Raw genomic sequence first — 27,701 nt, forward strand, 5'->3', positions numbered from 1 at the left:
GATTCAGATGTACTTTAAATGTTTGCACTTCAAAGAGGTGTCCTTGATAACTTAATCTGCAAACTGAACTTGGAGCTGAAAACCAAAATCTTCTTAGTGCACTGAATTCAGCTAATTTGTCACTTTCAAAAGTTTAGGCTGATAAATTAAATAAGAGACTTCTATCTCCAACACAGGCTAAACCCACAAATGCTGGACATCCCTTCTTCTCACCTGTATTTGTGCATGTGTACACACATGTATATCACTTGGGGAAAAGTTGTTAAGTTTTTTATATCAAAATTTCTCTAGTTACTCAATTATTGTTGTTGTTCCACAGATTGGTAGCGATAATTGCTGGGACCTCTGAACAAGCTGACTTTTACATAATTATCATAAAATCATCTTTATCAAATTCTCCTTGTGTGATAAGCATTGTTTTCAAAGTAGTTTGATGACTTATAAATGACAGACGTTTAACTAATATTTCTTTTCACTCTTTTAAGAGGAAAAATTAAGGCAAATGAGGACACACTGCTAGACCTGATTATATTATTTATTACAGAGTTTTAACAAACATTTTCATAAATGGCTGATTAATGACTCAAAGATTTACATCCTGCAATCTAACTTGAGCTTGCTCTAATGATCTTATCTATAAATGATTAGCAGGTTTATGGCATAGGAAAATGTGGAATTTTCTCTGGTTTTCAGCACAAATCATGCCTAGAGCACGTTCTTTGGCATCCTGAAAACCAAAATAGAACAAGAATTCTTAGTTTCTTAGTATGAAATAATAATCTAAATTGAAGCATATTTACCCTCTGGGGATTCTGTTCTGATTTTTAGTGATTGCCAAATACCTTCATAGATGACTGATTTGCTGAGTGTTCTACCCAGCATTCAGCAGTCCAAACACTAGAAATATGTCATTGCATAATATTTAAAGATATGATTTTACCAGTGAGGCACAAACATAAATTGCAAATGAGAAAAAATATGTTTTAACTTGGTCCTCTAAAGTGTGCAACTTATTAGGAACCTCCCCATGTGTGCTGTCCTACACATAGAGAAATTTAGTCTAGAAATCAAGCCAGAAGCAATCTAAGCTTGTCTAAATGGTGTAAATCTGGAGCAACTCTTGGAGGCCTACTCAGAAAATAGATGCAATAGATGTTAGGCTCTTATTCACAGATTTGGGATGATGCTTCTCCTATCCCTTTTCCTTTGTGGGCTGTCAGCAAAAGCCCACCTTATGACCTTGGAAACATGAGAGGAGATCCTATATTATGGCATGGAGAAGGGGAGAGATTTCCATACATTTTTAAGCTACTATGACAAAATATTGTTTTGCATATTGTTAAATTTCAAAAGCAGAGCCCCTTTCTTACCTGAGATCAAGAATACAGTTACTGAGTAAAGTCAGTGACATAAGACTTAGTAGGAACTAGGTTTTATGTATTTAGTAAAATATGAGACATAAAAATGTTAAGACGCTACATAATATATATTACAAATTTAGCATTTTACTATGCTTTAATTTGGAAAAAAGCAAACTGTTAGTGTCTGTCAGCTGATACAATTGTAGTTGACCTATGGTCTGATAGAAAAGATTTTTTTGAAAGCTAGACCAAAAAGTATTCTTTATGGCTAGAAATAATGAGAAACTTCAGTATGCATATATGCAGATGAGAATGCAAATGCCTTTATCTTGCCTAGATTGAGTGGAAAAAGGCTCAATGAAGAGCAAAGTAATTCTGGCAATTTGATGAAAGCCTGCAGTACACAGGCAATGTCAGAGGCAATGCCCTCATCACAAATAACACTGGATGTAATTGTTAAGAAATGGATATCCACAAAATCCTGGAAAAGACTAGCAAAGCAAACAAGAAATTGAAATCCTGCCATCTGTATCTGTTTATATGTGGATTGAATCTATCTAGTGCCAAAGTAGTTAGGTCTACATGTTGCAGAGGAGCAGAGGCTACTTTATTTTCATGTTATAACTATTATCCCATTTTACCTCACTAAGAACACCCCTCAGGATGCTACTTCAGTGTGTAAAATCCAGTGCTAACAGCAGGAATTCAGGGTTTGGAGTTTGCAGGCTTTTTTGTGGGTTGACAAATGAGAGTGGTGTGGAGTAATTTTTATAAAGAAGGAGTCCCCTTACACTCTATTCTGCCACTCTCCCTACCAGCTATCCAGTGCCTTTCTTTCACACTATTTGTTTAAAGCCAATGGTGATTTAAAGCACAAGTTAAGGTTACAGAGGAAGTTGTTTAATCAGAATGCTAAAGAACACTTCTTTCTCTGTTTCTGCTGGCAAGATCTGCAACAGCATTTCATGATTATAGTGTATTTCTCATTGCCAAAAAAACCACAAACCAAAACCAACTTTTTTAATTCTGAAGCCATAGATAGCACTGTGCTACCCAGTGTCACGTCTTTATAAATGTCCAGCAGACAAAAATTAACCTGTACTAACAGCAGCTAAAATTCAGCTTGTGCCTTCAGGAGGTGATTATTTTCAGTTCCTCAGGGAAAGGCCATCCTGTTGTTGGGCCTCTTCATCACTCTTATACACCATCCCCAAAGATTCCAGTTACATGGAGTGTACACCAAGCTTGCTGCAGTGATGCAGTCTGACACCTCCACAAGAGAGCTCAGTCCTGCTCATCAGGCACTACAGAAAATTTCTGCTTCACATGATCATCTTTGATCATCTTCACCATCTTTGTGACTAAAGGTACTACTCATTGTGAACTATGTTTTTTTTGTTTACTTTCCTGGTTGCTTCATTTAAAATGCTGGGAATATAATTTTTTTACCAGGGGAAAAAAAACTGTCTTAGTAAACTGAAGAAATGCTGGAAAGGAATTTGCTCCATCTTTCTCCCCTCACAGTATATATACAGAGTATTAATCTTCAGACAGGCAGAGGAGGATAACTGGTGTGAGCAGGCATGCACTACAATCAACAGTGATTTAATTCCATTCCGGTTCTAACGTTTAAAAACATTATCCTTTCCAAGTACCATTAATCAAATCCTTGTTTAGGAAATACCAAATTAGTTGCTATTGCTAAAAGGCCATCAATAGATTTTCATTTTTCAGAGGACTATTCCACTGCTGGGTTTTTGTTCAGATTTGGTTGTTGGCTATTAGCTTTTCATCAGGAATGTTACAAAAGGCTTGTTCAGCACATCTCTATCTTCAAACTTGAGATGGAAGGGAACCATCTGCAGAGCATAAAGTATCCTTGGCACAGCAGCTGTTCTCGTGTCCATGAGAGAGGGAGCTGGTTTCAGTGCCTGATATTTCCTTCTAAATTATTAGAAGTTAATGTAGTTCACATGAATGACCTGGGTTGTTCTGGCATGTAAGTAATCTAATTTAAGGTTTGATGGCTAACTGAATAATTGTGGTTTACTAAATAGTCAAGTGGGAAAAAATAAATGGGTTCCATGTTGAGAAAGAATGTGTAACAATAAGACATGATTCTTCAGTTAGGAACTCTACCTTGAGTTACCCCATTGAGTTCAGTGTAGCTTCTTAAGGAGAGGAAGGAAATATTTGAGTCTGTTTTCTCTCTAATCCTATTCAGAGTTAATATACTTACACTAAGTTTATAGTAATTTTCTTCCATTTCTCATTTTTCAGCTTAGTTTTAGTAGGTAATATTACCATGTTTGGACAGACAAGGTACTTCACAACTTTGCTGCCCATTTTGCGGCTTTCTACATAGTAAGTATACTGCAGTGAATGTCACATGTTTGCACAGTTGAAGGAAAAATTGACTAAATACAAAGCATTACCATTTGTAAGTGTGGTTCTGTATATGATCAGTAGAAAACTCTAAAGATTTGAATAATTTTGTCAAGATGAAGGAAATAGGAGTGTGAGCAGCTGGTTAGCTGCTTCATGAAATGGTTGCTCCATTAAACTTATCTGAAATTGCACCAATTTCCTACAAAAATGTCTGGCACCTGTTTCAAGCTGCATTTTTTGTGGCCTGATCACAATGTTCAGAATGCAGTGGTTCACAGATAGCATCATATTTTTCTAAGTGAATGCTTCAGTCAGGCTTTAACTTTCAGTCTAATTTATTGCCTGTTAATGTAGAGAGCTTGAAAGATTTGAATAGACAGTGAATGTACAGTAATGTTGGAGAATTCTTTTTAGAAGCACTCCCTTTAACACTGCTCTTACTTAACTTTAAAGTTGCTTTTTCTTATCTTATTCTAGGATTAAGCTACTATTTAGGAAAGTTTTGCAGCATTCCTAAGAAATATGTAGAAATCAAAATGTACTGGCTAACTTGAAATGGAAAGTAACTTCCCTGGAGCAATGAATCCAATGGATGGTAAAATCATAGTCCAAAGCAATGGAGATATCCGCCTTAATCTCTAAACTACAATGAAATACCTTTGTCCCCAAATGCCTTTCTAAGTCAATTGCTTCATCTGTAACACTGAGAATTACATTACCTAGCAATGATTATTTCATGTTTATGTCTCTGTTACCTCATATGAACACACCAGCTAATACAGGTGTGTGATCAGGCAAGTTTGGGGAATGGTTTCCTGAAGCAGTTTACTGTGAAAAGGTTCTGACAAACCAAGTGTCAGTCACCAAAATTACAGTAGTAATGTAAGGCTGACTAAGAGGACAAATAGAAATTTTCTAATACATTTGGGTGCACTTATACTGATCCTTTGATATAGCTGTACTTCACGAAGTCATCTCTGCAGGAATTAACATGGACACCCAGAAGAGGATTACATTTGCAGCAGCATGCACTGTGGTAACTGTAGTTACAGTGCTGTTTCTGTAATTTGCAAACAGTGCAAATTTTTCAAAAGAAAAGATTATGTCAACAATGGATAACTTCATCTCTTTCTCCTACCTTGATGGCTTAAGACAAGGAAGTTGTTTGGGGCTTTTTCTTGGCTTATTTTGGGTTTGAAGGTTTTTTTCCTTTATTTTTGCCTGTGTTACTCATCTGGTTTAGAGTATTCTTTCCTATCTCTTCTTTCCTATGTCCTAATGGCTTCACATCCCTGTTCACTTTATAATTTCCCAAATGTTTTCCTCATTCTGTATTTGTATTTTCTTTCCATCAGTGGTTAATTTGAGTCTCCGGTAAAGACTCCTTTCCTTACACATTCCTCATAATTAGTGATGTTTGCCTCTAATTAGAGGGTCTCTAATCTCTCATAGCTGCCTGTACTTCTTCTATAGTGCTTTTCTATTATTCTACTTCTAACATCACTTTCATAGCCCTCTCACTCCCCTATGTCTTTCCCCCCCACTCCAGGTTCTACTGTCTTTGAACCCCTCCTTCCTATCCTAAACAGGGTGAATAGTTTCTATTCCCTGTTTTCAGTTTCATACTCCTTGCCTGACATCATTGTTTCCATGGCTTTCCTCCCTACTTTTGATGTGCCTTAAGGCTGTCATACCTTCCCTCCCCTGCTCTTCCTCACTGTCTCTTCTGGTCCTCCATGCCTCTTTCAAAACACTGTGTATGTCACACTTTTCTCTGCATGGCTGCAATCTCCTGTCAGTTCTGGTTATCTATTGTGTGTTTTCACAATCGGCACAATGTGGCACATGAGATATTTTGAAGAGATTGCTGCAATTCAGTTCTGAGGCCAGGCACTGGAAAGATAACACAGATCCTTTATTAGGTAAGAGTGGTGCTAGATGTGACAGCTTGATTTAATGAGATGAATATGAGCACATCCCATCAACACATCTCTGTGTTAGAGGTGGACGTCTTTATCCTGAACAGTTTCATTCATGTGTCAGTATTAAATAATTATTTAGGCCACCAACTTTACTCCAATCCTGCAAAATTTCAAGCAGATTTGAACCTTGTGCATGCTGAAATACTGCAATGGCTGTCCTTGCACCTCCCACTCATGATTTGTGCTTCTGTGTGTTTGATTTTTCTTCAGGCTTTTGAACCTGAAGTTGACAGATTTCTAGAATGAGACCAACTTTTATACTCTTAGTTCTGACAACCAATTTTTTTTCTTGCTGTCACTGACTAAAGAAATTCAAGGAATGTTGAACCCTTCGTGAAGCATCACAATTCGATTTTTAAAGCAATGACAATCGGGTGGCAGAGTATCTTTGTATTTTATATTAAAGACTACAATGTAGCAACATGCAAATCAAATCCTGCGCTGATCAGCCAGCCTCAGCCTGCATCTTCTCCTTCCTTGTGGCAGCAGCAATCTTCAACATACTTAAATACAATATACCTAATTCTGAATAACAGTATTGAGAGAATTTGGTTTCTCTCCTTTGAGTAAGGTATTTCCCCAGTGACAGATCCATGGAGCTTCCACAAAGAGAAATGCAAGTATGTGTGTGGGCTAAGATGAAGATTTCCTTTTATCAGTTCATAAGGCAAACATATTCCAACACATCTAGCAAAAAGCTGGTTCACACAAAGGCTTGGAAACGCTGTCAACACTGAGTAGAATTAGCCACAAACTGCTGTTTGTGAAATGGTTGCTTGGGTTTTGTGTCCTTGAAATATATTCAACACAGCCTGCCACTGAAAAAAATCTGGATTTCAGTTATCCTAACAAGGGAGAGTTTTCTCAGCTGAAGGGAGCTTCAAAAGGTGAAGCATTTCCCTGCTGCTCATGACTGCCAGAACTGTTCTTCCCTGAAGCTGCTGCTGGCTGAAGTTCCTGTTGTAACAGATCTGTGAACCATATTATGAGAAGAAAGGTCAGATAAGCAGTGATACATTTTTCTAGTGTGCTTGAATGTATCAGTAATAATTATGAGATTGTAACCTGGTGAGCTAGACTTTGTGCAGCTGCCAGATACAGGAAAGTTTCTTCTGTTCAACTTTAGTTTCATTTAATTCTTCTCTCTAATTTCTAGTAAAATCAACACTGCTTTCTTTAACATAGTCTTGTTTCACCAATTGTTACAGAAGCAGGCTGCTTCAATGCTCCGAATGAACTTCTGACCTCTGGGGATGATAGCAGGGAGGTAAAAGATACTTGGCCTGTAGCACTTTGCAGCACATATGAAGCCAGAGTATCTCCAAGATGCTGGCTAAAGTTAGTACACAAAGCAGGTCAAAAAAAGGGAGGAATATGTCAGCCACAGGGCCAAATACTGACTGGTGCCAAGAAGAATTGTCTTTTACATTGTCAATATTCTTGGTATACTTTGTAAAAACATTTGCCCTCTGCTGTCCTACAAACAGCAGTATTAAAAACACATTTTCAAATGATACAAAGAATCACATCCAGAAGTGATTATTCAAAAAAATGTATTTCACTCAATCTGGAAACACAAAATCAGGACAGATGCTTTATTGAAAAAGCTTCTAAAGAATCAGTCCATGATAGTGCATAGAAAAATCTGGAACTTCATTATGACTGTAGTCTTAAGTTTTCCTTTAGTCTTACTTTCTGAGGTGTATCTGGCCACTGCCATGGGTTTACATAGTGTTTAACCAGGTGTTAAACATGTGAAAAATTAAACTTCAATCTTTCCACAGAAACATGGCCAAACAAAGATTTAAAGAAGCACAATAAATGAAGTTCAAGATTATTACTCTTGTTTCCTTTAGCACTTTATTTCTTTCTGAGTCCACTTCTCCCTTTTGTGTATGTTTCAGTGTCAGGTCTGGGAAACACTACAGGTTTTCAATTGTATATGGGAATGTCAACATTATAAAAACCGATAATTTCCTGAATAAGCTAGAGACCTGGAAGGCAACAGGCTTCCAGATCTTGGAAAGCACACGTGTCATTCCATTTATATTACTTTAACTTTAATGTCCCAGTTTCAAACCTCAAATCGCTCCGGAGTCCAGAATGCAGAGGCCTGAATTATTCAAAATTATTGAAAAAGCATTCAAACAGGCTTTTTTCGAGCAGTAGATGTTTTGGCATGAGGATTGGGAGCACAACTTTATGTGAAGGAAATTCAGACCCTGAATTCCTCCCCAGTAACCAGAGGACATGGACACATTTATTTCCTTCCATGGGAATTCCACCAGAAGTTGCAGACAGTGCTAGTCAGAGAAGTTTAAGGCCTTCCAAAATTTTACGCAAGATTTCCCCAAACTGTGAGGTTTTAAAAATAAAATATGCTCTTCACCATTGCTTGATATTTACATTCAGAGGTCATATCTACGAAAGAAAGGTATTTCTTCTGTACAGCTTCAGAAGTGAATTTAAAGTGATGTAAACAAAACTTATGCTTTTTGAGCACATAACTTTTTCTAATTTGTAATGTATTATTTGATTTATTTTGAGAACAGCTAACTGAAAAGGTGTTCTAAATTTCACTGTCCGTAAGGAAAACTTGGGACAAATATCTTTCATCTTCAGTCTTGCAAAGGATAGCATGACAAATTAAAACCAGAGCTCTTATATGTCCTGGTGGCAAAATCAGCCAAGGACACCACTGAGTAAGGTTTGAGAATAAAGGATTTTTGGATGGGAGATGGTTCTTCAGCTTTTTGCATACATGCATAAATTTACGTCTTTTTCTATTGATATTCACAACAGCTTCATTTTAAGGCATTTAGATATCTAAATATAGGGTATAATTTCCTAAGATAGTCCTGGTATTGTATGCTCACCCACCATGAAATCAGCCCTTGGAAACTGTAAGAGACAGCTAGAAAAAGTCTTTTAAACCCAACACAGCACTGAAGAATGTGACCACATTTACTAGTGAGAAACTTGGCTTCTCCCAGTTAGGGGTCCTGCTCAAGACATCAACAGAAGACAGGGACCCAACCTCTATCCCTTCCCCAAGTAAAGCCAGCTCTGTCTCTATAGCCATCAAGGTACATCCACAGAAGATCCTTCCATACACATGATTAGAAAGCCTCAAGGCCTCTGCTCCTTTTTGCTTTTTCAAATTAGGTCTTCAGCCCTCATCTCAGTTCATCTGTAGAAAACATGACCCTTAATGCCTCTCAAGCTAATACTGAAAGCATTTATATTTGAGCTGCAGCATTACTGCAGGAGTGTCCAACAAAATGTGCCAGTAGAAATCCATTCATATTTCCTATTTTAACAGTCTGTAATTTGAGTGTTTGTTCTCTCAAGTGCCTTCAAATTATGCCAATTTCTAGAGATTAGAGTCTATGCTAAGCATTCTCCATGAACAGATATACAGTGGATCTCTGTTTTAGTTGGAATAAGGTATATATTTGAACTGATTGCTCATTGCCTGAAAGAGCTATTCAGCTGGCTATAAAAATTGTGGTTTTGACATGGGAATGTTCCTGTGGCATTGTTTTACATAGCAGTGGCTGAATCTGAAATTTTAGATTCTCTTTGGACACTCCAACTGTGATGTGGTTTGAACTGGAGTACCCAAGGCTCTCTTTGATTCCCTACCAAGGGAGAAGTAAAATATTATTGCATGTTTTTGATGTCCAAAGAAGTCTACATTACTTTCTATACAGGATCATCTTGCTATATTACAGGTACACTTCCTTCCTGGTAGGTAATGATGAATAATTGGTATTACTGCTGCAGGAAACAGAATTAAAGGAGTCAAGTTTATAAACTTGGTCTAAATCACTCACTGGAAAATGTTTCTGTTTGCATACAGAGTGATGACTAAGTTGGTAAAAATATCTTATTAATCCAGTGTTTCATATACTTACTCAAACCAGAATCATGAGAATATACTAAGACCTCCTCAGCTTCAAGCAATGCAGCTTGGAATTTAGGTAAGGAAAAACAGCATTGTGGGTGCTGAGTCCCATATACCACCCACGTGTACTTATAATAAGTAAAAGTTCTTGGAAAATGTAGATGAAATGGAGATGTATTACGAAAGGAGGTTGGTACACGTGGGTGGATTATTGCATTCCTTACAATGCAATGACGTCTCCTAACAGAAGAAAGATATTAGTGAAGTTATCTACTCATGCACATGACTGTGTTGAACTAGAAAAACACTGAGGAAACACAAATAACAAAAGACTCCGGATTTTATTATTTAATTATTTTGATAAATATGATGCTGATTTGGGGAGACGGATGTGGTGCAACCGCTACTGCAGATTAGGTTCATAATGAACTCAGCAGTTTTCAGACCATGTTATTTACTATTAATTGTTAACAAAAATTAGCTTAATTTCAGCTAGTGGGGAAGCTTTAGTTTACTAGGTTTCATCTCACATATATCTGGAGCTTTATATTGAAAGAATTTCTGATGTATAGTTTTTGCTGAGTTTTTTTTTTACATTCACATTTACATTTACAATGAATCAGACATTTTTGAATCATGCATGAGCAACAGCTGCAAAAAGGATGATTTGAGCTTTTCAGAATACACTTGAAAAATATAGAACTGCTAAACTCCATTTCTGACTGTTCTTAGATGAATTGAGGCAAAGTTTCTCTTGGAGTTTTGCTTGAGTGAGTGCTACAGGATTTGGCCTAGTTTTGCCTGTCTTCAGTAAAAAGAACAGTGCAACTGGTCTGTTCTTTGCTTGTCACAGCACAAATGGTCCCTTGAAACAAAGACCCACACACTCAGCTTCAGTATGGTGTATGAATGAGTACTGGGTTTAACTCTGCTTGACTCTTTCTTATTTTAAACAGAAATTTGCAGATAGATGGAAAAAAAAGAAGAGACTTAGGAATGAAAAGATCCAGTTGTTTAAAAATAGGTTGGGTCCTAAGTAACTATTTTTAAAAAGCTGTAACAGTAATACTTTAAAAACAAAAATAGCTCTACTGTGCAACTTTTTCTTTATTCTGACAGAATGGTGGTGTGTTGAATTTCAAGGCTAACCTTGGAAAGCATCTTAGGCGGCAAAGCAAAGATCAAGGCCAATGTCAAATTTTTCTAATTTATATCTCTCCAATCCTTTCAGAGTTTGGAGGCAAGATGAAGTCTGACTGGATTTAAGGTATTATATTCCCACACATGTCTCATGAAGAAATTTTCTTGGAACTAAGAAGATCACTGAGGAAAAATCCCTTATTCTTTTTGGCTTAGAGCAAAATGTGCATATGTGAAGTGTAACTCTGGCGAGGCTTTTCAAAATCTCTTGTTTCAGACTGATACTCATGACTGTGCCAGGTATCCTTAAACAGTGGAACTGCTATCAGCAAACGACCCTCTTTTCCAAGATCACAAGAATGCAACTGTGCTGCGCTGAAAGAAGGAAGTGAGGTAGATTTTCACTTACGGACAGAATGAAAGCTGGAATTGGTTTCATATTTTCCCCCATGTTTTCTTTTCCACTCTCAGTCATATCTGTATGGCTGATGGTTAACAGGGTGCTTTGCTTCAATGTGAGGAAACATTTGTTATTGCTTGCTCACTATTTTCCGTAGCAACACAATGTCTCTGTTTAGGAACCAGCGGAGATGAGCAAACAGAAAAGCCTTTAAGAAGAAGTTTGTAAAAGAAGCTAAATTAACTCTTTCAGTTTAACTGCATAGTCAGTATTTATTCTGCTATTAAAAAATGTCTTGTCAAGGGCCAGAGAGTCCTCAATATTTAAGCTCAAGAATGGACATTTTGGGTCAGATCCTAAGCACAGAAAGCCATCTCTGCCAGCACAGGGTAGTAGACTCCTACAGAACACAAAAGCAGGAAAGGCATGACATGATAAATGCCCTACTATAACCCTCTTCTAATTTTCTTCCCCAACTTCTTTCAAGCTGCAACTGAGAAACTACCTTGACTGAAAATGGTATATGTGTTTTTAAATGCAAGTATGTACAAAGCAGTTAGATTGCAAATAAATTTATCCTTTACTTTACTAATGACAAGAGACAAATCAGAGTCTCTGTGTTTGGTTACAAGCTGCCCTCATGGAACATGTGAGAAAAAACAGGCACAAACCTAAGACGGGAATCAGAGACTATTCAAAAGGTCCAAATAATTTACTGAGGCTTTTAAAACCACAAAATGAATATAAAATACATAACATTAAAACATCTATATTGAAGACACCATCTAGTTTCCAAATAATTAGAAGATCAAGTGAAGTGTAAATTAAGATTCATGTCAGGCTGCAAAAGGTGAAGTATCCTAGAGATATCCTCAGCACATGGAAAAGGCTGCAAAAACAAGGGTAAGGGATACACACAGCAAATGATTTGTGCCCCTGCCCATTAACTGAAGTACATACAGGACTTCATGCACAGGTGCACTCTTTGTGCACTTTGTGCACTCTTGCAGAAACTTTTGGTAGAAACAGCAGCCATTTACAACCTGCATTTCTTTAGAATCCTTTTCCCCACCATATACATTAACTGCTTGGTGATAGCAATAGTAGCTGAGAACTCGAGCCAGGTAAAAACCTGAACAGCATTTCCTGCAAAGGATTTGGAATTCAACAGACCATTCACCAGCGCTGCCAACTCTCATAACTTTTATTGCCAGACCTTCCAAATATGAAGGGTGCTTCCAGCCCCTAAGTCCCAGAGTCACTTCCTATATTGTATTAACTGCACTTTTACCTTCCTTTCCCTCCTATTTATGTCTGTCATGACTGCAGAGAAAACCTTGAAAACACATACACTAAAGCCTGAGAACTTCACAAATGAAAATATTGCCAATTCTTAGCTCCTGTGACTATCAACCCAACCCAGTTTGCGTGAGCCTTGTTCAGGAAGGCCTGCAAACACCTCAAAGGGCTATGACAGCCCTGACCCTCCATCAACCTGGTCTTTTTCTTCACAGTCTGTCCAGACAAGAGCATTGTCACTACTTGGAAAATAGAAAATGTCCTAAAGGAGTCATGTTCTCACTCTTCAATTTAGAAAGATTATAAATTGCTTTGTAATAACATTTAAAATAAATGTTAGCTAATCTCTGATTTCTCACCAGCTGCTCCTGCGTTATAATGTTCATTTGTCATTTAACAGAGGTAGATTTTGACTTCAAGTATGACGGTCTGGTATTTTAAAAAATCATTACAAAACATATGGAGGTGGTTTGCAAATACTAGTGAAACATGCACTGTGAGAGCACCAGTATTCTGCAGAAAAGGGCACTGAGTACATTAGGATCCAAGGAAGGATAAAAACTTCAGTCCGTAAATAACACCCTATCTTTTTCTCATCTCAGCTGGCATGAGAACTCTATTCTCTCTCATTTCTGGTTTTAGTCAACTTTATTTTTGTGGTTTGTTTCACCACTAGACCCACAGGGCTGAATAGTGGCCATTTTACACATGACTTAGAGCTACTGTACTGTGTCAAAGTATTTTTGTAGGATATTATAATTAGGATTTTTCCTCTGCTGCAACAAAACTGTGGTTATAGACATTTTTAAATATGCCCAGAGTTTTATGAAAACATCAAGTGACAGTGGATGATAATATTGGTTTTTTACTTCTAAATCATTACGTTCTTGGAAACAACAGGCTGACACAAAATAAATAGTAGCTCACAAAAGAAAGTAAGGACAAAATAAAAAATGTTCAGAAATGTACATCTTCAATTCAAGCATGCAATAGCAACAGAATAAAAGCAAGAAGAACCACAGAATTCCACAGTGCAATTTGTATAAATAATTTCATGTATAGCATGGGATGGTTTTGGAGTCATTTATGTTACACAACTATGTGTTTCTTGTACTAATTCCTATTTTTTTACCCAGCAGGTCAACATGATAAACATAAGATAAAAATAACCACCTAAAGTCTGAATCAATTCCTAAAGTTTCTTTACATGTGGCTGGAAACTATCATTAAAATCCAGACCCGTGCCCAAGTCCCTCGGATCCTGTGTGATGTTAGAGCTGCCAGCTTTAACACCCATGAGGCCTGAGCGACCTTCACAACTCACACATCCTTTCATAGACCTGATGTGCACACGCACAGGAATTATGGCTTTTTGCCTCATGGTAAAATACAGCTTCCACTGCTGGCACACCTCAGCCAGGCCCTGGAGCTGCACTCATGGATGCAGAGCGGCAGTGGGCCCCTCTCTAGGCTCCTCCGCTGGGCTGAGGGGGTGTCGGTGCCACGCAGGCCATGCCAGATCTCCTGGTGGCACACAGGCCATGCCACAGCTCCTGGTGGCACACAGGCCGTGCCAGATCTCCTGGTGGCACACAGGCCATGCCACAGCTCCTGGTGGCACACAGGCCATGCCACAGCTCCTGAGCCTGTCAGGACACCCGGGTGCCACAGTGGGACCTGATGCTTCAGCCCCACGAGCCTTGTGGCAGCTGTGCCTTGGCAGCCGTGCACTGAGGTGTGGGCAGACAGTGCTCAAAAGCAAATGAAGGAAAGAATGGAAATTCAAATTAATAAGTAAAAAAACCCCAAACCGTCAAACCATTACAACATTCTTACTGCTGTGTGTGGGGCTGCTCCGGAGCTGCGGGATGAGTGCTACAACAGGGCCCTCACAGATAGAGCGGGAACTCTGAGGGACGCCCTTGGCTCTCCTTATCCCCTTGCTTCACACAGCCCCGGGCTCCCACTGTGCTGCTGTCTTCTGGATCATGACAGGTCCTTCCATTTCAAAGTATTACATGTATTTGTTACATTCTGATTAAAACTGAAGAGTATGGTTTCAAAAATACAGCTGTTTGATGTATAGCTCAAGGCATTCTATAGCAGGTGCGTTCACCTGCCTCCTTCCCCCTCCTCACCAACATGTTGGTGCTGGCAATTGCCAGAGCTCTTCTTATATGCCAACTCCATTAACCAAAATGGCAAAAAAAATAAACACCTGAAAAGCACACAATGAAAAATTAAATAGTTATTTGTCATTCTAGAATTAATTAGATCAAGGTTAACTAGATCAAGAGCAGGTGTAAAAAAGGTGTGCAGCCAGCAATAGACAAGTGGGAAGAGGGTGAAGAGTTTGCCTCATCTCAGTTTATTGAATTTCAGTCTTTGTTTTGCTTTAACTCTGAAACCCTGCCATATCAGCCTGGCATTGTCAGGCCTTTCTCCTCAGTCACTGCTATGTGCCAACCAAGTGCTGCTGGCATTTTGGAATCTGGCTCAAGTGTCCATCATTGTGCCTCTCTCTTCTCACAAAGGCTACCAACAATAAGCTTTCTCGTCTATAACAAAGACAAAAAAAAAAAGTTCCTAGGACAGGAATTACTTTTATAATATTTACGAACTGATTTTACCATTATGCTTCAATGGCTGAAATGCAGGATGAGCCTCTTTCGTGAATGAAAACTAGAACTTGCCAAAGTGCCTAGATGTGCACATCCGCAAGGTTTTGTTCTAAGAATCATCCTTCTGGAGAGGAATATTAGCTTCCCCTGTACAAGGCAACACACTGATACAAATGCCTGTAACTTTTCTAATGTGGAATGTGAATATTTTTCTTTAAAATCTCTTAAAAAACCATGAAGGAAATGCTGGGCAGGAGAAAGCGTTATAACCTGCATATGGATTAATCTAACAGAGTGTTCATATTGGCATAGTATCAGAAAGCTCTTTTGGGTGTGATAAAATTCAGCAATTAATTCAGCCTATCTTTTTATGTCTTTCCTGGAAAATTGGAGAGAGCAAATACATAAAATTGCCTTTTAGCATTGTTCTTATCCTTCTTCCCACCCCACAGACAGAATGGGTTTTATCAGTGCTAAAGGCAGATTGAAGAGTTTCTAGTATAAAGGCATAGGTATAGCAAAATACAGTGGTTGAAGTTCACAAAATTACAACAGGAAATAAAATACATTTTTAACACCGAGGTATGTAACTACTGGGGCAGTTTACCACAGGCATGTATAACTCAGCATGTTTTGCACTCCTTAAATTTCAGCTGGTTGTCTTTATAAAAAGATATTTTCTTCTGAAGCTTTTGGAGTAACCATGGAAATTGCCAGATAGGATTGGCAGGAGGTCAGGTCAGGCCAGGCTATTATAACCATCTTTTTTTACCACAAACTATCCTCTGTATCTAACAAGCCATAGGCTGTTTGCCTTGAATGACTATGAAAACCCATATGTTTTCTAACAAGCTGACTTGAAAACTGGAGTGTGCATTCCTTGATTCCACTGAAGAGCAGATGTCTGAAGCAGCCTGCAGAAAATTGTGAATTTGGAAGAAATTCTGCAGCTAAGGCCAAATATACTTAGTTCACCTTACATGACTATGGATTTTGCAGAAAGTAATCAGTAATCTGTAATGCAAGTGCTAGACAGTCATAAATCTTTTGCTTTCCAGATTCATTTAATATTGGCCGCTTCCAAAAGAGTATTTATTAAACCTTTTTTTGCCTCTGTTGGCAATTTCTCCAAAGAGCAAAGACAGAGGTGTCATTGATTTTAATTTCACTAAGCGTATTCATTGTAGTTATCCACTGTCAGGGTCAATGTTACCCAAAAAAAGTGAATTGAAACCTAATTGATACCTAAATTAAAAAGACCTGACAAGCGTCAAGTCCTATTACCAGTTGATTTGAATAGCTGCAATATCCCTGATATGGGATATTTCTTTTTGTTATTGTCTAGCTAGAAAGAAACATTCAAAGGGAAAATTTGATAGAAGAGAAATAAGAAAATATAATAAGCTTTGAACATTAATATGTAATGTAAAACTATACAAGATCACTTAGCATTTCATAATGGAATTAAATCAATACTCTGGCATCAGCAGGATGTATTTCAGGACTACACGTTTTGCTATTTTCCAGACTTTTCCACCTTATAGCTGCCCATTAATTACCTTCATTTGTCAGCTGGCAGTACAAACAGGGTACAAATGTTTAGTCTGCTGCTTGTGTTAATATCTAGGAGCTACAGTAGACAGAAGGTTTCCAGAACTCTTCTGTACAATCACCCCATGAAATTGCTTAGCTCTGATGTTTGTTAGCACTATTAGCATGTTTGCCTTTTCTTCAAGTAAAGTAACAGATGAAAATGCCTCAAGTCAATACTAGTTTGCTCACATTCTTAACAAAACCATTTTAGTGCAGAGCATTGATTCCCCCCCAGTATCAGTTTTAGATGTTCTAACTGACAAGGTAAATAATTTCTATTCTAAATCATGCAGCTTTAGGGCCAGAATGATTTACACAGTGGAAGATTTGCGTAAGCTGCCTTGTGTTCCCACCTCATGAATAACACTGTAGGCAGAAACGGAGGTAAAAGGAGGTCCATAAACTAGACTGCTCTGTTGGTCCTCCCAGGCAATGAAGAAATAGCATATTGAGACAAGAAGTACATTGAATGTTTCTGCTGTGTTCCCACCAAGGGAAACAAACTTGATCCTAGGCATTGGCTTCCTCAGTCACTTGGTGGGGCAGAAAGCAAACCAGAGCATAAACATATATATGCACAAGAACTTTCCATGAAGCCTGGCATTGGACCAGGCTTCCTCATTGCCATGCAAACCAGCCAGTGCAATGCATCATCAAAACTGGAGATAGCCAGAGATCGTGCCATTCCTTTTCTGAAATATCCATTTATTAGCGGTAGACACTTCAACATTGAGGGAAATCCTAGCAAAAGGCATCAGCAAGGACCCTGCTTGAAAACTTCTACTGACACCTTGTTGGGAGGTACCTTCAGCCTGTTTGGTCACTCAGCCCGGACTGTAACCCTGTCAGCATTCCTTGGACTAGAGCTTTTCTATGAGCAGCATCATCAACTGCTTTTAGTGCTAATTCTTATTTTTACCAGCTGGAAGCTAACAAAATAGATACAGGTGAGATTCAGCCCTGCTCCTTAAAAGGTTTCCCAGAGCATAACACTGTGACTATTTTGATTTACACTTGCTTTCTCAGGCTCTTTTTACACTGCAGCTGCAAAAAAAAGGAAGAAAAAACTGACAAAAAAAAGGGGAAATCCAATGACCTAGTAATTTTTTCCACATAAAAGCCAGTAGCAGAACTGGCAAATTGACCTAGTTCCTCATGTTGCAGTTGGCTGGTGTGGATGTAAGAGGCAGATATGCTAGGTACCCTGATCTTGCAATGTTTTACAAATGTCACCTAGTATCAATAGTTAATATTTTCAGTACTGGTCTTGAAGTCAGGTCCAATAAAACTATAGGTCTTCACAGAAGAGAGAATGTGCGTGGCCTTTGCTGTCTGTCCATGTGGAAGTACCTACTTCATCTTGTTTGTGACAACTCTTGAAGCAATAATGCCCATTTACTTGTCTCTGTACATTAAAGGGAAATGATGAAGATTTCTGTCTTCAGCATTGTTTCTTCTGGCTCTTGCAGAGGCAGCCAGCAGGTTTATACAGCTGAGCTTTCCTCATTCATTTTATACAGATTCTTTTTGTCAATATAAACACAGATCAAGGCTAAAATGTTTTACAAATGAAGCTAGAGGAAAAGAGGGCAGCTGGTCCCCAGAGGGAGGGCTCAAGCGTGCAGGTCAGACAAACGGAGAAATTTCCTTTTTGTTGCTAAGGAGACCAGTTTTGCTTCAGTGAGGCTGTGGGATGGGCCGGTTGACATATATGCAATATTTCTGCTACTACAGAAAAAAGAAACACAAGCTGTGAAGTCTTTATTGGGATAGAGGACAGAAAGCAACTTACAAGGGTCTTTTTAACTGCTGTACTTGTTCCTGCTGACATAATTGGTAAATTTACTACTGGTCCCCTTTCTTTTGCAATCAATTTCATTTCAGATGAGAAGGAAAGCGTTGCTGTAAATGTCAAGGAGACGAGACCTTACTACCAGCAGAAGGCAGGCACAAACTTTCCCAGGGACCAGCTCTCTAGATAGGTACAATTCTTCCTTTACAAGTTCAGTAGGTAATCATTCCAAATTTAGTTCCATCTGTATACGTTCTATCAGTATGCTTTTACAATGACACAAAGTAGTGTAAATGAACATGAGCTTCTTTCACCCAGAGAGTGCTCCCTGTGCTACTGATGTTTTAACAGTGCTTTTAAGCAGAAGAAGCATTTGGATTGGTTTAGAGCTTAAAATTTCTATTTTTACATTTCCCCTTCCAGCATTCCCAGTCTTGATTTTATTGTTTCATGTTGACATTTGTATCAATAGATTTGACATTCACATCTGTTGTGTGACTGAGGTTGCCTCTATTGTCCAATCTATTTTTTCCCTGTCATGATCTTTCTATGAGATAAATTAATCTAGATCAACATTTCCTAAAAAAGGAAAATAGAGGAGTTTCCACTGCAGCACTATTGAGAATCAAAAGGTCATTCAAAATCTGATATATTTTTAAAAGTTTAATTATTCTTACTGTTCTGATTAGAAGTGGACTGTTTCACCAAAATAGTTATATGCAGGAAAGGCTGTTGGGTGTCCACCCAACCCATATGTAAATGCAGAGATCTCCAACACAGCTTCTAGAATAAGTTCTACTTGAATAAGCATGTTCATCTGCACTAAGGAAATTCTGTCACACCTTGTAACAGTAAAACTAGTGTAGATAAGGCTACCCTAGCAATCTATGGCTCATCTAGAAATAATAAACCATCAGCCCTTACCCCATTCCCTGAACCTAATTTTACAAAAGAGTTGTACAACACCAAGAAAGGGCATGCAGGTTTTGCCAATGAGTTTCATTCTCCTACCAGATGAAGTGAGACTCCCTTCCCCAGTAACAATAGTGGTGTGTTATTTCCTTCATTTGCCCTTGGTCCTTTAAATCCAGACACAATTTTTCATCTTTAACCTTTAAAATATGCTCACCATCAGTTATGTCGAGTAGCTTACAGTGTACACTTGAATAGCACAGATCTTTCACACTGAAGGAAAATGTAAGCATGTGAAGTAGGCAGATGGCAAAAGAAGATCAAAGAACCTTAATAATTTCTTTCCAGTTCATTTGAGCTCTTTTATTTCACTATAATAGACATGTTGATTCTCAGTCTACAGGGAAGTAAAAATGGAATATGGCAAGATCATGTAGAGCCAATGTGTTTCATTTCAATAATTTTCTATTTATAATTCTTTTAATGGAGATTAACATAATTTATCTAAATAATCAATTAATTAAATTATACAAACATATTAATTTAAATTTACATTTTACATGTATTTACATCTATTTACATTTATTTACTAATTATATTAGAGAAATATAAGCATTATTACCTTAGGATTACACAGGAAGCATAAACTTTTTGGTGCCTTGATGGTCCTTTGCTTCGTACTTTTATGCTTAGAGGGAGGAAAACCTAAATATTAATGATGTGCTAAGAAGGGTATCAAACTGTGAAAAATGTGTCAGTACCAGCTACTACTCCTGCTGCTGAGAAGGAGCAGGTTCCAAAGCAGGCAGGTGAGTGAGAGCTTGTGACAGATGGAGAAAAGTAAGGCTTATTCAGTGTAGGGCTGGCTGTTTTCCTAGGGTTCAGAACTGAAGAAAGGACACCTGGAAAAACTCTTGAAATTACTTAATATGCAAGGATTTTAATGTCTTTTTAAAAATAAAAGGTAATTTTGTTGTTGTTGTTGTTGTTTTATTTTGGGGGGAGATATAATAATTTTCTGCAATACATTGTATTTTTATGGAGCATTGTTTCATAAAATCATCACCTCCTCGATGCTGAGCTAGTAGGAAAGAATGAATTTCATTGTAATGTCACTTAGATCTATCACCAATCAACTCTGGTTTCTTCTCACGTAATTACTCATCTCATCCTTAGCTATTTATATCTTAGAAATACTTGGTTTATTTTTCCCACTCAGAAGGAATGCAGCTAGAACAAATTGAAAACAAAAGGAAAAACCCAAGCTTGCTTCAAAATGAGTGAGCATGGAGTTAATCTTCTGAAAACACTTTTAGCTCTTGATAAATTATTAAGACTTAAGAAAGAAAATGCCTAAATCAGAGATTTAACTGCAGACTTTTTGTACTGAACCTTGTTTTTCCTTTTTAAAGGTTCATAGAGAAAACACTGCTTTGTTCATAGTGCATTAATTCTCACTGCCTGTAGAAATAATTTTGAAAGGTGTTGTATTTTAAATAAGAATTACCAGTAATTTTTCTACATTACTTCTTTGCTTGTGGGGCTGAGCTTGTAGTCAGTAATATGCAACAGGGACTTCTACACCCTGAGTCCTTTTTCACTTTCTCTGACAGTTTCTCCAGAGAACTTCTGCAATAGGAAGGTGGGGTTTCTCAATGTCCAACCAAAGTGAGGCATGAAGTTGCTTTGCATACAGTTAAAGTTCCTAACACCTTCACTATTCATATATCCTAAAATGTGTGGGGAACATTCTTTGCTAACAAAATAGGATTTCAGCTAAGCCATGGCAGCTCTCAGCAGCTGAAGATCTCTTGCTCAGTTGTCACATATTGCCATAATTCACCTTCTCTGTGATATTTGTATTATAGTTATTAAAATCCATTATAATGTAGAAGTAGGTCTGATCGCAGAAATCTGCAAGTTCAGGAACTCAGGAACAGCTAGGCAGAAATAAAAACACACCAGTTATTGTAGCCCCTAACTGGTTCACTACATGACACACTTTCTATTTTGCAACAAAAATCAGCAGAAGCACCACATTTCACTGCTTTGCAGTCCATAGAGGCTTTTCACTTCATGCAGGATATAGGAAATCACTAATACTAATCAAGGTCCAAGGCTCCAGCAGGCTCTATCAGTGCAAGTTGGGAAGTCCAAACACTGGTGAAATCTCTTTTAGGAAATTGAATAGTCATCTGTGTACAGGAAGGATGAACTTAAATTGGACTGTTTGCAGAAAAGAGCTGGAAGGATCGTTAGGGTATGAAAGGCCTCTTAAGAGATTGAAATAGAGCAGCCTGTTTAGTCTAGCAAAAGTAAGGTCAAGGGAGAAAATGAAAACTGATGACAAATATACTGGTGAAGAAGGGTAAACATTAGGAGAAAAAGCTATCTAGGGTAAAAGACAGCACTGGCACAAGGGTACAAACTGACCCTTGTTGATTTTAGAATGGAAAAACCAGAAAGCTTCTACAAGAGTGAAATGCTGGATCTATGACAGCAGCAGTGGAAACAAAGGGTTTAAGATGGGGTTTGACCCTTCCTATGAAAGAGTCTATAACATAAGACTTGACTTTATTACAGTTTTTTCTTTTTAAGACCTATAGTCTATAAACAAGCATGTACTGAAGTAACTCCAGCCGCTGCCTCTCCAGAAGTGAGCAGAACCTTCACACAGCAGAAGAATTCCACAAGAACAATGAAATGAGTCCAGGCTCCCTTGTGAGCAAGAGAAAAATGGACTTGGCTTTACTGAATTTGGAATTTATTACTTGTAGGACTAAGGAGAAGCTTCAGACTTCACTGCATTAATAACTAAATACAAAACTGATTTGTTTGATTTCCTACAGTAAGTGTTCTTAGGTTCTGATTTTCATTATCTTTTTGTTATTTCTACAGCTGAGCAGAGAGGGACAGAGTGGGGGGAAAAGTGTAGTTGGGGTTTTCATAACTGTTGTGAAGTGTTCATTTAAAAATTTTTTTTGAGAAACATAGGCAGGTATCTACCTTTAATGAAGGATTTGTCACCATTTCCTCAGAGCAGTTTCCCCTAGGACATGTGTTCTCAGACATCTTAGGAATGTAGAAAAATAATTTCAAAGCTACATTGTTTTACAGTATTTGCATTGTATTAATAAATAACTTGGCAAAAAGACTTTGCCTTTACATATGAGCAGGCTCATGGCTGTTCCTAGAATACTCATTCTGCTGCTCTACATCCAGAGACTGTATCTTAGGCTTTTCCCATGGCCTAGTATTCTCATGCTATTGAGGAAATTTCTTCCAACCATCTAGTCAGAACAGATAAAAATGGTCTTTAAAGACAGAGTCTAAGGTCTTTGTCCTGTCCTGCTGCTGATCCAGAGGTGTCTGCTTGTCTACCACATTTCCATGCAACGTTATGAGGTCTTGCTTGGGTGTGTTGCTTTTCTGGAAATGACTGGCTCTTAATGAATCTTAGATAGACAAAAGCAAAGCATTAGAGCCACATCTCTTTATGCTCAGGTTTAGATTTGCTGGTTTTAAATTCCTTGTTATATTTTGTCTGATCAGAAAGAAGAAACTGTTTATTTGGTGCAGTGATTGTAGGCAAACTGTAAAAATATCAGTTATCCTCTTTCAATGTATTCAGCTAACGGGTAATCTTACCCAAAGATCTAAACTATTTATTTATAAAACACAATTAAAAGATGATCTCTGGTGTAAACTGTAGGAAGGATTTGGGCCAGTTGGATCCAGCAACGCATAGAAGTGGATAGAAGAGAAGGGGAAAACAATCCTATAAATGGATGAGATTAAGAAGACTTATGAGATCATCTTGAAATTTCCCCAAGATAAACATGAGGAATAAGTTACCAGAGAAAACAAGTGGTGATTATCTATGCATTCAAGAGATACCTGATTTTTCTGAGGTACACTGAATGATATTCCAGAGTAGGATCCTGTCCTGGCTAAATTTCAGATCCATGGTCTAAACTGGGCCAAATGGGAAACTTCAAAGGTCACCTATGTATTACTGGAAATATAACTGTGAATTCTGAGATTTCTCAACTCAGTGTTCATTTCTGCAACCATTCCTTATGCTCTAAACTGCTGAAGGGGTGGTGGCCAGAAGAAATACATGCTTAGTCCTTTACTGTGGCCTTGATACAAAGAACTGGAGGAGAGAGGAAGGGGGCAAACCCAGAATCACTCAATTATAAACTCAGCTTCCCACAAAGAGCTCTATTTCTGATTGCATTCTGACAGCTACTCAGATATATAGAAAATAAATATTGAAATGTTCATTCTTCCTTCTTTCCGCTGGAGGTAAATGCAATTTCACTGTAAAAATGAGTTGACAAATAGTCAAAAGAAAATGCACAGAGCACCATGGACTCAGATTATCCTCAGACCATATCAACAGTTTTCAGTTTGTCAAACACTTCTAGAGTGGAGAAATCCTAATTTACTCCAGCCTAACTGGTATTGCAAGAATCCCTCACAAGTGTAAATTGTTACAGCTTTATGGATGGATTTGATATATTTAATTGTTTATTTTTTTCTTTTTCTTTATCAAGTCTGGACGTCACTGAGTTTTATAGAATGTATGTGAAATGTTATTTAAAACAACACTTACATTGTGGAGAGAAGGAAAACAAGCAAAACTATGTCTTATTTTGCTTTTCAAGTGTTCTTTGGCAGCTTAAGTTATGAATTCTTGGTTTATTCAGTTAGAATGTCTAAGGATATTTCCCAGTAACACAGCTTTCTAAAAAAAAAGAAAAAGCTTCTTATCTTTTTTAACTCTCCTACACAATACACACATTTGTAACTAGAAAACACTAACTGGACAAGAAATCACATTCAACTAAATGTAAATTTAATCAGGAGATGTGATTGAATAGATTATTGGGTGAGTTTTAGAAAAAAAATGTTGAAGTTCAGTATTTCAGATCGGGTGTCTTCCCTACTTTGACTCCTTCATGTGCAGATATTTTTCATACAAAAATGAACAAACAAAGCTGTCTGAACTGAAAAGCTGGGACCTATCAACTAAAAATTGTAATATAAATTTAATGCTGGTAGAAACTATAACAGAACAAGCAGGTATAGAATGCCAATAAGTGTATATGTTCACCTCCCTTTAATGAAGACTGGTGGAAGTTTGCCTTGACAATAGATTTACCCCTAAAAGGAAGCAGTTCATAGAATCCAAAAAATAGCCATGCAGAAGCCCAATTGCACATATCTCTGCCTGACAGTGATGAACTTTTTATGAGATAGTTTAAATTACATCTTTGAGACATTTCCTAAAAAGGAAGAGATAGAATTGTCCACAGCAGATTAAAAGATGTGTTAAGAAGCAATGAACAAACAGTCCAAAATTAAAGAGTATTTAAATTTATTTGCACTTAACAAACATCTGAATATCAAAACAGCAAGTCAAGTTCAGCATCAATTTATACTTTGCCTGACTTCCTGGACTTTTGTGTGGGTTTCAACACAGTACACAATTAGCCTGACTTTCTAAAGAAATGCAATTTTGAAATCTTAGTATGGATTCATATATGTATGGGATCCTGTAAGTACTTCTGGAAACATTGGCTTGTTTCAGTCAGAGTGAAAATAAACAGCTAGACAGCAGAGAGAGACCCTTCCAGTATGCCTATACTCTCCCAATGCAGAGGTGGGATCTCCACCAAAGACAGTGGTGTATCATGAAAGGAGCCCATTTTATGTATGAGAGAATCTACACAGGATTCTATTGTTTGGGAACAAGACCAGGATTTTCTGTTCTGAAAGACATGAAAGCTCTTAAAAACCCTAATGCATTACCAATGTTGGTTTATTTGTATGAGTGTGCATACATCTTAAAATAAATATAATGTTATAGACTGGATTTTATTATATACCAGAAAAAGCTGCATTATCCAGTGGGACAGACACTTATTCATGATCTTTCTCAGATTTGCCCACTGGCATGATGCATCTTCCAACATGCCAAGGGCTATACAGCTGTAATTTGAAATTTGTAATTTGTAAGGAAGCTTTCAGAAGGCACCTTGAAACTACAAGTTAACAGTGGAGAGGGGACATTTTTTTTAAATCCATATTCCATTTTTAGAGCTACAAGAGGAGCCCTACAAATGGAAAAGTATGTAGTTTCGCACAAAGCAAGGCACAGTGGCACACTTTCATCTGGAACACTTCACAAGATGCATGGATCAATTGGCAAAGCCCATAATTCCAGCAGGGGGGTGCTTTAGGACTGCGGACAAACCGGTGTGCTCTTAGGCTTCTGTCTATGGGGTATTCCTGGGCAACATCCTGTTTGAAATAAGAGCTGACATTCATTTTCCATTCCTATGCTCAGTTTTCAGTAGAGGAAACCAAACATTTGTGGCAGAGGAGAGCTGGGCATGTTGTAGCTTTGTCATGTTGCTGTTCCACTGAGGGTTTTTAACTTCCATGTGTACTGTCTCTGTTGCTCAATGCCAACAGAGTCTGAGCAAATTTCTAAATAAATGGAAAAGCCTACAGGGTTTTAAGTTGGTTAAGGGCACTGAGACATCATTAGTAATGCCACAGCTTCCTACAGGTTATGGGACAGCTGTGTTAGAGAAAATTCTTTGTTGCATGAAGTGCAAAGTAATCCCCTTTCTGTATGACTGTCTCTCATCCTGATGAAATGATCTGGTGAAAGGATGGCACCCTGTATGCAAACTACTTACAGTTTAACTCTTTTCATTCAATAACTTTTGGAAGAGAAAATACCTTCTGGTTACTCCCACATCAGGGAACAATCCACAATACTGACAAGATAAATATTGTTCATGATGCAGCAGTAATTAAGTATGTCTCTTTCCCTTGCTGGCTTGCTTTAAGAATAGTGTCAGTTACTCTGTGGCTCCAGGATAGTTTAAAATTAAAAATACCATGAGGGTAGAGTGTCCAGTGCCTCACTTAGAATGATTTAACCAGAGAGCCATTTCATGGTGGTCTGATTACACCTGTTCACACTTAACTGATTCTGCACAAATTTGACCTCTGCTAAGGCGTCATGGTGGAGTGAATATCCTCTCTGTTGCTGGCCATGTGTTGTATTGTTTCTTGAACTGTGATGACAGCCAGGTTATTCTAACTGCTCTCCAGACCTAGGATGGGATAGTCCTAGTTCCCCACCACAGTTCCAAAAATACAAACAATAATAGTCAAACAAATAAGTTAAATGCCTTGTTTGTAATTCTTGAATATTAGATTTCCTGAAGCCATCACTATCTTATTTTGCCTTATGGTTGATTGTTGTTCAAACTGAGAGCAAAGCCTAGATTTTTTTTTTTTCCTTTAAAGGAAAGTTTTTCATGGGAGTTTAGAGAAATAATTATTTAAGGTGTTTATCACTGAAATTTTATACAGTCTGTTAAACATGGGTATTTATAATACCATGTTGTGTATAGTCTAGTAAAGCCCTGCAGTTCCAGATAATGGTACTCCTTAGGTACCCCAGGTAATACTCTTAGGCTAAGCACTAAGCATTTACCTGTAAATATTTTCACCTAATGTGACAGAATTTCACACAGTTGGAAGCACAGTGTTATCTTTTATTCTAGTGTCGGTCTCAGCTGTGAAGAGATTAATTTGCCCATGTTCATGGAACATGAACTAGAGCCAAGAGAGACTAGAAGTTCAGGTTAATTCTGAAGTCAGAGAAATCTTCCTCTTTCCCTTTGTTCTTTCCTTATTCTTGTTGTCTGCCTTGCAGTACCAGAGGAAACCCCCTTCACTGTGCCAGTGCAAGCACAGCTATCAGTGCTGGAAAGCACATACACTTTCAGTATGAGAAATAGTATTCCTCAGTGTGGCTGGAAACTCCAGAACTCTGCTACAGGGTATAGAGCTCATTATAGAACCCTAGTTAAAATTTAGTATATTTGAGGCTTACATTTAAATAATTTCATATGTCAAATGAAACGAAAGCTCTTACAACCCTGTGGATGCAGAAGGTCAGCCTTTACAGCTGGTTTATTCATTTGCTCTCTCCATCTGCATTTTTGTAGTGAGAGCAGTTTGGACAATGTAGCAAGTGACGTAAAGCTTTTCCAAATTTAGAAAATATTTGATGATTAAAGCTAAGTTACATGAACCATGAACTGCAGATATGCATCTGCCAGGAGAGGAAATAGAAATATTATGATTAAGTATATTCCCACAATTTTTCCATCAGATGAAATTTAGGAGAAATTAAGGTAGAGAAACACTGAATATATACCGAGAAATTATTCTGTGCTGCAGCACAGTGCTTCAGCAAAAAGGAATAGGTGGAA

General features: G+C 37.8%; 1 long non-coding RNA gene across 1 annotated transcript in view; it reads right to left on the bottom strand.

The window, feature by feature from the left end:
- Positions 1-14,379, bottom strand: part of LOC111926972 (uncharacterized) — a 35,561-nt gene extending 21,182 nt beyond the window's left edge. The window contains exon 1 of the long non-coding RNA XR_015283528.1: positions 14,314-14,379. This is a non-coding gene — a long non-coding RNA (uncharacterized LOC111926972). The remainder of the gene's footprint in view (positions 1-14,313) is intronic.
- Positions 14,380-27,701: the final 13,322 nt, after the last annotated feature.

This window comes from Cyanistes caeruleus, chromosome 2 (genome assembly GCF_971803275.1).
Source record: "Cyanistes caeruleus chromosome 2, bCyaCae1.hap1.1, whole genome shotgun sequence".
Classification (NCBI taxonomy): domain Eukaryota; kingdom Metazoa; phylum Chordata; class Aves; order Passeriformes; family Paridae; genus Cyanistes; species Cyanistes caeruleus.